This window comes from Chiloscyllium plagiosum, unplaced genomic scaffold (genome assembly GCF_037043375.1).
Source record: "Chiloscyllium plagiosum isolate Xiang-an unplaced genomic scaffold, Cpla_swu_hap1 HiC_scaffold_9, whole genome shotgun sequence".
Taxonomy (NCBI): domain Eukaryota; kingdom Metazoa; phylum Chordata; class Chondrichthyes; order Orectolobiformes; family Hemiscylliidae; genus Chiloscyllium; species Chiloscyllium plagiosum.
Window position 1 is genome coordinate 102,691,329 of NW_028270147.1, and position 15,745 is coordinate 102,707,073.

The window sequence follows — 15,745 nt, forward strand, 5'->3', positions numbered from 1 at the left end:
TGACTCTATACTCAATCACTGACCCTCACACTCACTCACTGACCCTCACACTCACTCACTGACCCTCACACTCACTCACTGGCTCTATACTCACTCACTGACACCCACACTCACTACCTGACCCCACACTCACTCAAGAACCCCACACTCACTCACTGACCTCACACTCACTCACTGACCCTCACACTCACTCACTGACTCCACACTCACTCACTGACCTCACACTCACTCACTGACCCCCACACTCACTCACTGACCCACAGACCCACATGCTGACTCTATACTCACTCACTGACCTCAGAATCACTCACGGACTCCATACTCACTCACTGACCCCCACACTCACTCACTGACCCTCAAACCCACTCATTGACACCACAATCACTCTCTGACACTCACACTCATTCACTGAACTCATACTCACTCACTGATCCCCACACTCACTTTCTGACACTCACACTCACTCACTGACCCTCACACTCACTCACTGACCTCCACACTCACTCACTGACTCCACACTCACACACTGACCTCACACTCACTCACTGACTCCACACTCACTCACTGACCTCACACTCACTCACTGACCCTCACACTCACTCACTGACTCCACACTCACTCACTGACCTCACACTCACTCACTGACCCCCACACTCACTCACTGACCCACAGACCCACATGCTGACTCTATACTCACTCACTGACCTCAGAATCACTCACGGACTCCACACTCACTCACTGACCCCCACACTCACTCACTCACCCCCACACTCACTCACTGACCCTCAAACCCACTCATTGACACCACAATCACTCTCTGACACTCACACTCATTCACTGACCTCATACTCACTCACTGATCCCCACACTCACTTTCTGACACTCACACTCACTCACTGACCCTCACACTCACTCACTGACCTCCACACTCAGTCTCTGACACCCACACTCACTCACTGACTCCCTTGATCACTCTCTGACACTCACACACACTCACGGACCCTCACACTCACTCACTGACGCCACACTCACTGACCCCAACACTCACTCACTGACCCTCAACCCACTCACTGACTCTATACTCACTCACTGACCTCACAATCACTCACTGACTTCACACTCACTCACTGACCACACACTCACTCACTGACACTTTCCTCACTCACTTATCCTCACACTCACTGACTGAACCTCACACTCACTGACCCCCACAATCACTCACTGACCCCACAGTCACTCACTGACCCACACACTCACTCCCTGACCCCACACTCAGTCACTGACTCACACACTCACTCACTGACACTATAATCACTCACTGACCCTCATATTCAGTCACTGACCCTCGCGCTCACTCACTGACCCCCACACTCACTCACTGACCCACACACCACTTTCTGACTCTATACTCACTCACTGAGCCTCACACTCACCCACTGACCCTCACACTCACTCACTGACTCGATACTCACTCACTGACCCCCACATTCACTCACGGACCCTACATTCACTCACTGACCGCCACACACACTCACTGACCCCAACACTCACTCATTGACCCTCAACCCACTCACTGACTCTATACTCACTCACTGACCTCACAATCACTCACTGACTTCACACTCACTCACTGACCCCACACTCACTCACTGACCTCACACTCACTCAATGACCCTCACACTCACACACTGACCTCACACTATCTCACTGACCTCACACTCACTCACTGACCCTCACACTCACTCCCTGACCCTACACTAACTCACAAACCCCACACTCACTCACTGACCCCCAAACTCACTCACTGACCCCACACTCACTCACTGACACTATACTCACTCACTGACCCTCACATTCACTCACTGACCCTCACACTCACTCACTGACCCCTGTGCTCACTCACTGACCCCCTCACTCACTCACTGACCCCCTCACTCACTCACTGACGCCCTCACTCACTCACTGACCCCTCACGCACTCACCCACTCCCACACTCACTCACTGACCTTCACACCTACTTACTGACTCTATACTCACTCACTGACCTCACAATCACTCACTGACTCCACACTCACTCACTGACTCCCACACTCACTCACTCACCTCCACACTCACTCTCTGACCCTCAAACCCACTCACTGACTCCACACTCACTCTCCGACACTCACACTCACTCACTGACCTCATACTCACTCACTGACCCCCACACTCACTCACTGACTACCACACTCAGTCTCTGACACTCACACTCACTCACTGACTCCCTTGATCACTCACTGACCCCGACACTCACTCACTGACCCCCACACTCACTTACTGACCCCACACTCGCTCACTGACACTATACTCACTCACTGACCCTCACACTCACTCCCTGACCCTCGCACTCATTCACTGACCCCCACACTCACTCACTGACCCCACACTCACTCACGGACCCCACACTCACTTCCTGACTCCACACTCACTCACTGACCCCCACACTCACTCACTGACCTTCAAACCCACTCACTGACTCCACACTCACTCTCTGACACTCACACTCACTCACTGACTCTATACTCACTCACTGACCCCCACATTCACTCACGGACCCTACATTCACTCACTGACCGCAACACGCACTCACTGACCCTCACACTCACTCCCTGACCCTACACTCACTCACAAACCCCACACTCACTCACTGACACTATACTCACTCACTTATCCTCACACTCACTAACTGAACCTCACACTCACTCACTGACCCCCAAACTCACTCACTGACCCCACACTCACTCACTGACACTATACTCACTCACTGACCCTCACATTCACTCACTGACCCTCACACTTACTCACTGACCCCCGTGCTCACTCAACAACCCCCTCACTCACTCACTAACCCTCACTCTAATTCACTGACCTCACACTCACTCACTGACCTTCACATTCAGTCCCTGACCCCAGACTCACTTTTTCCTGAGCCCACATTCACACCCTGACCCCACACTCACTCACTGACACTATACTCAATCACTGACCCTCACACTCACTCACTGACCCTCACACTCACTCACTGACCCTCACACTCACTCACTGGCTCTATACTCACTCACTGACACCCACACTCACTACCTGACCCCACACTCACTCAAGAACCCCACATTCACTCACTGACCTCACACTCACTCATTTACCCTCACACTCACTCACTGACTCCACACTCACTCACTGACCTCACACTCACTCACTGACCCCCACACTCACTCACTGACCCACAGACCCACATGCTGACTCTATACTCACTCACTGACCTCAGAATCACTCACGGACTCCACACTCACTCACTGACCCCCACACTCACTCACTCACCCCCACACTCACTCACAGACCCTCAAACCCACTCATTGACACCACACTCACTCTCTGACACTCACAATCATTCACTGACCTCATACTCACTCACTGATCCCCACACTCACTTTCTGACACTCACACTCACTTACTGACCCTCACACTCACTCACTGACCTCCACACTCAGTCTCTGACACTCACACTCACTCACTGACTCCCTTGATCACTCTCTGACACACACACACTCACTGACCCTCACACTCACTCACTGACGCCACACTCACTGACCCCAACACTCACTCACTGACTCTCACACCCACTCACTGACTCTATACTCATTCACTGACCTCACAATCACTCACTGATTACACACTCACTCACTGACCTCACACTCATTCACTGACCTCACACTGACTCACTGACCGCCACACTCACTCACTGACCCCACACTCTCTCACTGACCCTGACACTCACTCACTGACCCCACACTCATTCACTGACACTATACTCACTCACTGACCCTCACATTCACTCACTGACCCTCACACTCACTCACTGACCCCCGTGCTCACTCATCAACCCCCTCACTCACTCACTAACCCTCACTCTAATTCACTGACCTCACACTCACTCACTGACCCTCACACTCACTCCCTGACACCAGACTCAATTTTTCCTGACCCCACATTCACTCCCTGACCCCACACTCACTCACTGACACTATACTCAATCACTGATCCTCACACTCACTCACTGACCCTCACACTCACTCACTGACCCTCACACTCACTCACTGGCTCTGTACTCACTCACTGACACCCACACTCACTCCATAACCCCACACTCACTCACTGACCCACAGACCCACATACTGACTCTATACTCACTCACTGACCCCGACACTCACTCACTGACTCCCTTGATCACACTCTGACACTCACACACACTCACTGACCCTCACACTCACTCACTGACGCCACACTCACTGACCCCAACACACTCACTGACCCTCTCACCCACTCACTGACGCCACACTCACTCACTGACGCCACACTCACTCACTGACACTATACTCACTCACTTATCCTCACACTCACTGACTGAACCTCACACTCACTCACTGACCCCACACTCACTCACTGACCCACACACTCACTCCCTGACCCCACACTCACTTAATGACCCTCACACTCACACACTGACCTCACACTAACTCACTGACCTCACACTCACTCACTGACCCCCTCACTCACTCACTGACCCCTCACGCACTCACCGACTCCCACACTCACTCACTGATCTTCACACCTACTTACTGACTCTATACTCACTCACTGACCTCACAATCACTCACTGACTCCACACTCACTCACTGACTCCCACACTCACTCACTCACCACCACACTCACTCTCTGACCCTCAAACCCACTCACTGACTCCACACTCACTCTCTGACACTCACACTTACTCACTGACCCCCACACTCACTCACAGACTACCACACTCAGTCTCTGACACTCACACTCACTCACTGACTCCCTTGATCACTCTCTGACACTCGCACACACTCACTGACCCTCACATTCACTCACAGACGCCACACTCACTGACCCTGACACTCACTCACTGACCCCGACACTCACTTACTGACCCCACACTCGCTCACTGACACTATACTCACTCACTGACCCTCACACTCACTCCCTGACCCTCGCACTCATTCACTGACCCCCACACTCACTCACTGACCCCACACTCACTCACTGACCTTCAAACCCACTCACTGACTCCACACTCACTCTCTGACACTCACACTCACTCACTGACTCTATACACACTCACAGACCCCCACATTCACTCACGGACCCTACATTCACTCACTGACCGCCACACACACTCACTGACCCTCACACTAACTCACTGACCTCACACTCACTCACTGACCCTCACACTCACTCCCTGACCCTACACTCACTCACAAACCCCACACTCACTCACTGACACTATACTCACTCACTTATCCTCACACTCACTAACTGAACCTCACACTCACACACTGACCCCCAAACTCACTCACTGACCCCACACTCACTCACTGACACTATACTCACTCACTGACCCTCACATTCACTCACTGACCCTCACACTTACTCACTGACCCCCGTGCTCACTCAACAACCCCCTCACTTACTCACTAACACTCACTCTAATTCACTGACCTCACACTCACTCACTGATCTTCACACTCAGTCCCTGACCCCAGACTCACTTTTTCCTGAGCCCACCTTCACACCCTGACCCCACACTCACTCACTGACACTATACTCAATCACTGACCCTCACACTCACTCACTGACCCTCACACTCACTCACTGACCCACACACTCACTCACTGGCTCTATACTCACTCACTGACACCCACACTCACTCCCTGACCCCACACTCACTCAAGAACCCCACACTCACTCACTGACCTCACACTCACTCACTGACCCTCACACTCACTCACTGACCCCCACACTCACTCACTGACCCACAGACCCACATGCTGACTCTTTTCTCACTCACTGACCTCAGAATCACTCACGGACCCCACACTCACTCACTGACCCCCACACTCACTCACTCACCCCCACACTCACTCACTGACCCTCAAACCCACTCATTGACACCACACTCACTCTCTGACACTCACAATCATTCACTGACCTCATACTCACTCACTGATCCCCACACTCACTTTCTGACACTCACACTCACTCACAGACCCTCACACTCACTCACTGACCTCCACACTCAGTCTCTGACACTCACACTCACTCACTGACTCCCTTGATCACTCTCTGACACTCACACACACTCACTGACCCCAACACTCACTCACTGACCCTCAACCCACTCACTGACTGTATACTCACTCACTGACCTCACAATCACCCACTGACTTCACACTCACTCACTGACCCACAGACCCACATACTGACTCTATAGTCACTCACTGACCTCGCACTCACTCACTGACCCTGAAACCCACTCACTCTCTGACACTCACACTCACTGACCTCATACTCACTCACTGACCCCCACACACACTCACTGACTCCCTTGATCACTCTCTGACACTCACACACACTCACTAACGCTCACACTAACTCACTGACGCCACACTCACTGACCCCAACACTCACTCACTGACCCTCACACCCACTCACTGACTCTATACTCATTCACTGACCTCACAATCACTCACTGTCTACACACTCACTCACTGACCTCACACTCATTCACTGACCTCACACTGACTCACTGACCGCCACACTCACTCACTGACCCCACACTCACTCACTGACCCCGACATTCACTCACTGACCCCACACTCACTCACTGACACTATACTCACTCACTGAACCTCACATTCACTCACTGACCCTCACACTCACTCACTGACCCCCGTGCTCACTCACTGACCCCCGTGCTCACTCATCAACCCCCTCACTCACTCACTAACCCTCACTCTAATTCACTGACCTCACACTCACTCCCTGACCCCAGACTCACCTTTTCCTGACCCCACATTCACTCCCTGACCCCACACTCACTCACTGACACTATGCTCAATCACTGACCCTCACACTCACTCACTGACCCTCACACTCACTCACTGACCCTCACACTCACTCACTGGCTCTGTACTCACTCACTGACACCCACACTCACTCCATAACCCCACACTCACTCACGGACCCCACACTCACTCACTGACCTCACACTCACTCACATACCCTCACACTCACTCACTGACTCTATACTCACTCACTGACCTCAGAATCACTCACGGACTCCACACTCACTCACTGACCCCCACACTCACTCACTGACTCCCTTGATCACTCTCTGACACTCACACACACTCACTGACCCTCACACTCACTCACTGACGCCACACTCACTGACCCCAACACTCACTCACTGACCCTCAACCCACTCACTGACTCTATACTCACTCACTGACCTCACAATCACTCACTTACCCTCACACTCACTCACTGACCTCACACTCACTCACTGACCTCACACTCACTCACTGACACTATACTCACTCACTTATCCTCACACTCACTGACTGAACCTCACACTCACTCACTGACCCCCACAATCACTCACGGACTCCACACTCACTCACTGACCCCCACACTCACTCACTCACCCCCACACTCACTCACAGACCCACAGACCCACATACTGACTCTATACTCACTCACTGACCTCACAATCACTCACGGACTCCACACTCACTCACTGACCCCCACACTCACTCACTCACCCCCACACTCACTCACAGACCCTCAAACCCACTCATTGACACCACACTCACTCTCTGACACTCACACTCATTCACTGACCTCATACTCACTCTCTGATCCCCACACTCACTTTCTGACACTCACACTCACTCACTGACCCTCACACTCACTCACTGACCTCCACACTCAGTCTCTGACACTCACACTCACTCACTGACTCCCTTGATCACTCTCTGACATTCACACACACTCACTGACCCTCACACTCACTCACTGACGCCACACTCACTGACCCCAACACTCACTCACTGACCCTCACACCCACTCACTGACTCTATACTCACTCACTGACCTCACAATCACCCACTGACTTCACACTCACTCACTGACCTCACACTCATTCACAGACCTCACACTCACTCACTGACCCCCACACTCACTCACTGACCACACTCACTCACTGACCCCGACACTCACTCACTGACCCCACACTCACTCACTGACACTATACTCACTCACTGACCCTCACATTCACTCACTGACCCTCACACTCACTCACTGACCCACAGACCCACATACTGACTCTATAGTCACTCACTGACATCACACTCACTCACTGACCCACAAACCCACTCTCTCTCTGACACTCACACTCACTGACCTCATACTCACTCACTGACCCCCACACGCACTCACTGACTCCCTTGATCACTCTCTGACACTCACACACACTCACTGACGCTCACACTCACTCACTGACGCCACACTCACTGACCCCAACACTCACTCACTGACCCTCACATCCACTCACTGACTCTATACTCATTCACTGACCTCACACTCACTCACTGACCCCCACACTCACTCACTGACCCCACACTCACTCATTGACCCTGACACTCACTCACTGACCCCACACTCACTCACTGACACTATACTCACTCACTGATCCCCACACTCACTCTCTGACCCTCGCGCTCACTGACTGACCCACACACTCACTCACTGACCCTCGCGCTCACTGACTGACGCACACACTCACTCACGGACCCCACACTCACTCACTGACCTCACACTCACTCACTCACCCCACTCTCACTTACTGACCTCACACTCACTCACTGACCCCACTCTCACTCACTGACTCCATACTCACTCACTGATGCCACACTCACTCACTGACCTCCACACTCACTCACTGACGCCACAGTCACTCACTGACCCCCACATTCGCTCACTGACCCCACACTAACTCACTTACCCTTACACTCACTCACTGAATCTCGTGCTCACTCACTGACCCCCACACTCACTCACTGACCCCACACTCACTCACTGACCTCACACTCACTCACTGACCCCACACTCACTCACTGACCTCACACTCACACACTGACCCCCACACTCACTCACTGACCTCACACTCACTCACTGACCCCCACACACACTCACTGACCCCACACTCACTCACTGACTCTATGTTCACTCCTTTATCCCCACGCTCACTCACTGACCCTCACACTCACTCACTGACCGTCACACTCACTCACTGACCCCCACACTTACTCACTGACCCTCACACTCATTCACTGACCCAACACTCAGTCACTGACCCCACATTCCGTCACTGACCTTCACACTCACTCACTGACGCCATACTCACTCACTGACCCCCACGCTCACTCACTGACCCCCACACTCACTCACTGACCCCACACTCACTCACTGATCCCCACACTCACTCACTGACCCCACATTCACTCACTGACCCCACACTCACTCACTGACCCACACACTCACTCACTGATCACCACACACACTCACTGACGTCCACCCCACTCACCCACTGACCGCACATTCACTCACTGACCCCCACTCACTCACTGACCCTCACATTCACTCACAGACCCCACACTCACTCACTGATCCCCACACTCACTCACTGACCCCTGCACTCACTCACTGACTCTATACTCACTCACTGACCCACCATCCACTCACTTCCCTCCACACTCAGCCACTGTCCCCCACACTCACTCACCGACCCTACGCTCTCTCACTGACCCCCATGCTCACTCACTGACCCCCACACTCATTCGCTGATGCCCCCCCCCATTCACTCACTTACCCCACATTCACCCACTGACCCCTTACTCACTCACTGACCCCCAAATTCATTCACTGGCCCACAGACTCACTCATTGACCCCCACGCTCACTCACTGATCCCCACACTCACTCACTGACGCCCCCCCGCACTCACTCACTGACCGCACATTCACTCACTGACCCCCCACTCACTCACTGACCCCCCACTCATTCACTGATCCCCACATTCACTCAATAACCCCGCACTCACTCACTGATCCCCACACTCACTCACTGACTCCACACTCACTCACTGACCCTCACACTCACTCACTGACCCCACACTCACTCACTGATCCCCACACTCACTCACTGACCCCTGCACTCAGTCACTGACACTCACACTCACTCACCGGCCGCATGCTCACTCACTGAACCTTACACTCACTCACTGACCCTCACACTCACTCACTGACCCCATACTCACTCACTGACCCCCACACTCAGTCACTGACCCCTGCACTCACTCACTGACCTCACACTCACTCACTAACTCCACAATCACTCACAGACCCCCACAGTCATTCACTGACCCCCATACTCACTCACTGACCCCCACATTCACACACTGACCCCCACGCTCATTCACAGATCCCCACACTCACTCACTGACACACCACACTCACACACTAATTCCCCTCACTCAGTGATCCCCACACTCACTCACTGACCCCCCACTCAGTCACTGACCCACACACTCACTCACTTACCCCCACACTCACCCACTGACCCCCATACTAACTCACTAACCCCCACATTCACAGATTGACCCCCACGCTCATTCACTGATCCCCACACTCACTCACTGACACACCACACTCACTCACTAATTCCCCTCACTCAGTGATCCCCACACTCACTCACTGACCCCCCACTCAGTCACTGACCCACACACTCACTCACTGACCCCCACACTCACTCACTGTCTCACACACTCACTCACTGGCCCACACATTCACTCACTGACCCCTACACTCACTCACTGATCCCCACATTCACTCACTGACCCCACACTCAGTCACTCACCCACACTCTCACTCACTGATCCCACACACAGTGACCCCCACACTCACTCACTGACCCCACGATCACTCACTGACCCTACGCTCTCTCACTGACCCCCATGCTCACTCACTGACCCCCACACTCATTCGCTGATGCCCCCCCCATTCACTCACTTACCCCACATTCACCCACTGACCCCTTACTCACTCACTGACCCCCAAATTCATTCACTGGCCCACAGACTCACTCATTGACCCCCACGCTCACTCACTGATCCCCACACTCACTCACTGACGCCCCCCCGCACTCAGTCACTGACCGCACATTCACTCACTGACCCCCCACTCACTCACTGACCCCCCACTCATTCACTGATCCCCACATTCACTCAATAACCCCGCACTCACTCACTGATCCCCACACTCACTCACTGACTCCACACTCACTCACTGACCCTCACACTCACTCACTGACCCCACACTCACTCACTGATCCCCACACTCACTCACTGACCCCTGCACTCAGTCACTGACACTCACACTCACTCACCGGCCGCATGCTCACTCATTGAACCTTACACTCACTCACTGACCCTCACACTCACTCACTGACCCCATACTCACTCACTGACCCCCACACTCAGTCACTGACCCCTGCACTCACTCACTGACCTCACACTCACTCACTAACTCCACAATCACTCACAGACCCCCACAGTCATTCACTGACCCCCATACTCACTCACTGACCCCCACATTCACACACTGACCCCCACGCTCATTCACAGATCCCCACACTCACTCACTGACACACCACACTCACACACTAATTCCCCTCACTCAGTGATCCCCACACTCACTCACTGACCCCCCACTCAGTCACTGACCCACACACTCACTCACTTACCCCCACACTCACCCACTGACCCCCATACTAACTCACTAACCCCCACATTCACAGACTGACCCCCACGCTCATTCACTGATCCCCACACTCACTCACTGACACACCACACTCACTCACTAATTCCCCTCACTCAGTGATCCCCACACTCACTCACTGACCCCCCACTCAGTCACTGACCCACACACTCACTCACTGACCCCCACACTCACTCACTGTCTCACACACTCACTCACTGGCCCACACATTCACTCACTGACCCCTACACTCACTCACTGATCCCCACATTCACTCACTGACCCCACACTCAGTCACTCACCCACACTCTCACTCACTGATCCCACACACAGTGACCCCCACACTCACTCACTGACCCCACGATCACTCACTGACCCCACACTTAGTAACTGACCCTCACATTCCGTCACTGACCCTCACACTCACTCACTGACCCACACACTCACTCACTGACCCCATACTCACTCACTGACCCCACACTCACTCACTGACACCCACACTCATTCACTGACCCCCACACTCACTCACTGACCCCCACACTCATCCACTGTCCCCCACACTCACTCACTGACCCCTACACTCACTCACGGACTCCCCACACTCACTCACTGACCCCACACTCAGTAACTGACCCTCACATTCCGTCACTGACCCTCACACTCACTCACTGACGCTCACACTCACTCACTGAACCCCACACTTACTCACTGACCCCTACACTTATTCACTGATCCACACACTCTCTCACTGACCCCCATGCTCACTCACTGTCCCACACACTCACTCACTGACCCCTACGCTCACTCACTGATCCCCACATTCACTCACTGACCCCCCACTCAGTCACTGACCCACACTCTCACTCACTGATTCCACACTCAGTGATCTCCACACTCGCCCACTGACCCACACACTCACTCACTGACCCCACACTCACTCACTGACCCACACACTCACTCACTGAACCCCACACTCACTCACTGACCCCACACTCACTCACTGATGCCATACTCACTCACTGACCCTCACACTCACTCACTAACTCCACAATCACTCACAGACCCCCACAGTCATTCACTGACCCCCATACTCACTCACTGACCCCCACATTCACACACTGACCCCCACGCTCATTCACTGATCCCCACACTCACTCACTGACCCCCCACTCAGTCACTGACCCCCACACTCACTCACTGACCCCCACACTCACTCACTGTCTCACACACTCACTCACTGGCCCACACATTCACTCACTGACCCCTACACTCACTCACTGATCCCCACATTCACTCACTGACCCCCCACTCAGTCACTCACCCACACTCTCACTCACTGATCCCACACACAGTGACCCCCACACTCACCCACTGACCCACACACTCACTCACTGACCCCATACTCACTCACTGACCCCACACTCACTCACTGACCCCCACACTCATTCACTGACCCCCACACTCACTCACTGACCCCCACACTCAGTAACTGACCCTCACATTCCGTCACTGACCCTCACACTCACTCACTGACGCTCACACTCACTCACTGAACCCCACACTTACTCACTGACCCTGCACTCATTCACTGATCCACACACTCTCTCACTGACCCCCCACTCAGTCACTGACCCACACACTCACTCACTGACCCCCACACTCACTCACTGTCTCACACACTCACTCACTGCACTCACTCACTGACCCCCACACTCACTCACTGACCCCACACTCACTCACTGATCCCCACAATCACTCACTGACCGCTACGCTCTCTCACTGATCCCCACACTCACTTACTGACCCCCCCACTCACTCACTGACCCCACATTCACACATGGACCCCACATTCACACAGTGACCCCCACTCACTCACTGGCCCCCACACTCACGCACTGATCCCCGCACTCATTCACTGACCCCCACACTCTCTCACTGACTCCACACTCACTTACTGACTCCACACTCACTCACTAACCCAATTTCACTCACAGACACCCACACTCATTCACTGAACCCCACACTCACTCACTGACCCCCACGCTCACTTCCTGATCCCCACACTCACTCACTGACACACCCCCACTCACTCACTGACCTCCCACTCACTCACTGACCCCCATGCTCACTCACTGACCCCCACACTCACTCGCTGACGCCCCCCCCACTCACTCACTGACCGCACATTCACTCACTGACCCCCACACTCACTCACTGACGCCCTCCCACTCACTCACTGACCGCACATTCACTCACTGATCCCCCACTCACTCACTGATCCCCACATTCACTCACTGACCCCCACACTCACTCACTGACCACTGCACTCACTCACTGACCCCCACACTCACTCACTGACCCCACACTCACTCACTGATCCCCACAATCACTCACTGACCCCTACGCTCACTCACTGATCCCCACACTCACTTACTGACCCCCCCATTCACTCACTGACCCCACATTCACACATGGACCCCACATTCACACAGTGACCCCCAATCACTCACTGGCCCCCGCACTCACTCACTGATCCCCACACTCATTCACTGACCCCCACACTCTCTCACTGACTCCACACTCACTCACTGACTCCACACTCACTCACTAACCCAATTTCACTCACAGACACCCACACTCATTCACTGACCCCCACACTCACTCACTGACCCCCACGCTCACTTCCTGATCCCCACACTCACTCACTGACACACCCCCACTCACTCACTGACCTCCCACTCACTCACTGACCCCCCATCTACTCACTGATCCCCACATTCACTCACTGTCCCCCACTCACTCACTGAACTCACACTCACTCACTGACCCTCACACTCACTCACTGACCCCACACTCACTCACTGACCCACGCACTCACTCACTGACCCTCACACTCACTCACTGACCCCTACACTCACTCACTGACTCTATACTCACTCACTGACCCACGCACTCACTCACTGACCCCCACACTCACTCACTGACCCCTACACTCACTCACTGACTCTATACTCACTCACTGACACACCACTCTCTCACTGAACCCCATGCTCACTCACTGATCCCCACACTCACTCGCTGACGCCCCCCCCACTCACTCACTGACCGCACATTCACTCACTGACCCCCACACTCACTCACTGACGCCCTCCCACTCACTCACTGACCGCACATTCACTCACTGACCCCCCACTCACTCACTGATCCCCACATTCACTCACTGACCCTCACACTCACTCACTGACCCCACACTCACTCACTGACCCCCACACTCACTCACTGACCACTGCACTCACTCACTGACCCCCACACTCATTCACTGACCCCACACTCTCTCACTGTCTCTATACTCACTCACTGACCTACCACTCACTCACTGACCCCTCACTCACCCACGGACACCCACACTCATTCACTGACCCCCACACTAACTCACTGATCCACACACTCTCTCACTGACCCCCATGCTCACTCACTGATCCACACACTCACTCGCTGACGTCCCCCCACTCAGTCACTGACCGCACATTCACTCACTGACCCCCTACTCACTCACTGACCCTCACACTCACTCACTGACCCACACACTCACTCACTGACCCACACACTCACTCACTGATCCCCACACACACTCACTGACGTCCACCCCACTCACCCACTGACCGCACATTCACTCACTGACCCCCTACTCACTCACTGACCCTCACACTCACTCACAGACACTACACACACTCACTGACCACTGCACTCACTCACTGACGCTCACACTCACTCACTGGCCCCATGCTCACTCACTGACCCTCATACTCACTCATTGACTCTATACTCACTCACTGACCCACCACTCACTCACTGACCCCACACTCACTCACTTCCCTCCACACTCACCCACTGTCCCCCACACTCCGCCACTGTCCCCCACACTCACTCACTGACCCCACACTCACTCACTGATCCCCACACTCACTCACTGACACCAAACTTACTGACCCTCATACTCACTCACTGACCCAACACACTCACTCACTG

The 15,745-nt window shown here is 53.9% G+C and overlaps 1 protein-coding gene across 1 annotated transcript in view; it reads left to right on the forward strand.

The window, feature by feature from the left end:
• LOC122554086 (putative voltage-dependent R-type calcium channel subunit alpha-1E) overlaps positions 1 to 15,745 on the forward strand; it is a 1,472,327-nt gene that overhangs the window by 451,623 nt on the left and 1,004,959 nt on the right. The gene's annotated exons all lie outside the window — the stretch shown is intronic.